Genomic DNA, 3,168 nt, shown 5'->3' on the forward strand with positions numbered 1-3,168 from the left:
CAGATACCCATTTTTTTATTCTTTTCTTGGCTACAATAGCGAGTCAATCACCTTTTTAAAATACCAGAGTTGTGCAGAACAAACATCAGGATGGTATTATAATCTAAACCAGAGTGTGGGCCTCCCCTCAGATAAAGCTGGGAAAGAGAGCCCCCCATCGCCCTACCTACCTCAATTCCTGCATGTCTATGGGATCCTGATTGTTATTTGATCCCATAGACATTCAACAATTGAGCCAAGATATCCTGATGTTGCTGTTTGACATACTTCAGATTGTATCAAATACATTAAACATGTCTCTTATAAAAGGAATTTCTTTGACTCTGGGAAAGCAGGAAAAAAAAAACAGTCAAATTCACCAAAATATTTATCTCTGAATTATCCATTTAACCAAATCGCACACATTCAGGCTATTATATGTGATCTCCTTTTGATAACCAATGTAGTACTTTTTCATTATCATTCACTGAGCCTCTTCCTGCAGCTGTTCGGAGCTCCCCTGGGTAGAACCGCCTTTCACTTTTAAAAAAAACCTCTGATCTAAACCAATGCTCTGCCAGATAGCTTGTAGGTTTTTCTTGTAATTTTTCACATTTTAACAACCTCATTTAAAAAGGGGGAGAGAAAGTCGTCTTTGTGTTGTAAGAGGGTTTAGATTAGAGGAATATCACCAAATAATAGACTTGAAGCAAAAAAAAGATGGTGACACTCTTGAAATAAAAGGGTTTAAATCCCCTAGAATACATATTAACTTTGACAGCCTCGACTTGAATTATAAAGCACCCAATAATGAGAAATAGCTGTAAACGATTATGAACGTGGCCTAAAGGAAGGAAGGATTGACGCCGCTTCATTTAACATATACGTGATAAACTCTGAAAAGGACAATTTCACGTAACAATGCCGTAAAAAAAAAAAAAATCTAAAGAAGCTGAGGTAATTACAGACAAGTACGTTCCTGCAGCTAGAAAACTTTTACTCTCTATTTTTGTACTTTCTATCAAACTCAAAAAGTGCTACTCATTACAGTCTTGACACCTGTTCTCACCCCTGTAGTCACCAAGCTATCAGTGGAATACGAGTGCACCATCCAGCTTCAGGTAGTTCAGGTAATAGGCCTATTTCACAGCAGATATTTGGGCTTGTCGTATTAAGAAAAAGCACAAGTGCTCAATTTTACCGTGCCAGTAAGTCAGCACACTCAAGGAAAGAGCACTATAGAAAATTGTACACCTTAAATGGAAAACAGACATTATTAACGCTATTAGTTACACCTGCAACAAGTCAAATTTTGGGCCATGAATAACATCTATTAAAGCCATCTTGTCTGTCATAACGCAGCATGGAAAGAGCAAGAGCAAATCCAGCTGCCCTGGCATAAAGGTGGATTTCTCAACACCAATGTGGGCCTGTAAAGCATTTCCTCCTTTTATTCTGGGCACTGCAAGAAAAGTAAGTAGGACTTCCTTTTAGGGCAGGGGTGTCAAACATGCGGCCCGTGGGCCAGAACCGGCCCGCCAAGGGGTCCAAACCGGCCCATTTTCCTTCCTGTCTTTTTTTCCTTGCTTCCTTCCATCTGTCCTCCCTCCCTCCCTTCCTTCCTTCCTTCCTCCCTTTCTTTCTTTCCTGCCCTCCTTCCTTCTTCCTACCCTTTATTCCTTCCATCTGTCCTTCCTTCCTTTCTTTCTTTTTTCCTTCCTTCCTCCCTCTCTTTCTTCCTTCTTTCCTTCCATCTTTCCTTCCTGTCTTCTTTTCCTTCCTTCCTTCCTTCCTTCCTTCCTTCTTTCTTCCTCCCACCCTTCCTTCCTTCCATGTGTCCTCCCTTCTGTCCTTCCTCCCTTTCGTTCTTCCTTCCTTCCTTCCTCTCTGTCTTTCTTTTTTCTTTCCTTCCTTCTTTTTCTTCCCTTTTTCCTTCCCTTCTTCCCTCCCTCCATCTTTTTAATGATCCGGCCCACATCAGATCAAATTGTTCTGTATGTGGCCCTTGAATGAAAATGAGTTTGACTCTCCTGTTTTAGGGGTAGTTGTTTTTTCAATCCTCATCCCCGGGGGGCGCCGCTGCCCCTGCCCCTGCATGTTTTAGATGTTTCCCCCTCTTCCAACACACCTGATTCAAATGATCAGCTCCTCATCAAGCTCTGCAGAAGCCTGATAACAACCCATTTATTTGAATCAGGTGTGTTGGAGCGAGGGGAAACATTTAAAACATGCAGGGGCGGGGGTTGCACCAAGACTAGAATTTTAAAAACACTAGCTTCAGGGGAGAGAAAAAAAACTGGCTGTGTTCACAATCCATGCAGCAACAGCAATTATGTTTCTTGTAAAACCATTTGGTTTAAAAATGAATGCCATTGCAAAGTAAACCACAGGTGTAATAAATATTTGTAAGGGCTGAAATCCATTTAGCTTTACCTATTCAAGGCTCCCCCTGTCATTGTGCAAGCTGGCCCCCCCGACATGATTTAGCGACACAGCTGGAGCAGAGGCATCGTTAATGATATTAATTACACCACTTTTCCTCATATGACAAGTCCAACTGTTTGCTGTGATAAAAGCCCATCGAGGCCCCATTTATTTTAGTTAGATGGCCTGTTTGACTGAAAAGTGCCTCCCTATACACCTATAGCCTTCAAATAATATTAAAAAATAATGGCACAAGGGGAAAATTACGTTTTGACTCACTAGTGCATAACAAGAATTGGACTTGTCTTTCTTTGCTCGTACAGTAAATGTTCAGTACAGTGTGGTTGGTGTTGAGATACTCGACTAATAACAGTGGTGTGCACAAGGGGGGGGCAAGGGGGGCGGTCGCGTGCTAAGGTGCCCTCTTGAGAGCCAGAACGTGTGCTAAGGTGCCCTCTTGGGAGCCAGAACGTGTGCTAAGGTGCCCTTTTGAGAGCCAAAACGTGTACTAAGGTGCCCTCCTGTTTGGCAAAACACACTAAACTGTCCTCTTGGGAGTCAAAATGTGTGCTACGGTGCCCCCCTGATTGGCAAAACACGCAAAACTGCCCTCTTTGGTGGCAAAAACACACACTAAAGTGTCCTCTTCAGTGGCGAGAACGTGCTGTTCGCCCCTGCCCTTCAAAAAGTCTGTGCACGCCACTGACTAATAACACATTAAAAGAGAGATGACTGTGCTGTGACTCTGGCTAAAGAAGGAACAAA

Source organism: Scomber japonicus, chromosome 19, assembly GCF_027409825.1.
Source record: "Scomber japonicus isolate fScoJap1 chromosome 19, fScoJap1.pri, whole genome shotgun sequence".
Taxonomy (NCBI): Eukaryota; Metazoa; Chordata; class Actinopteri; order Scombriformes; family Scombridae; genus Scomber; species Scomber japonicus.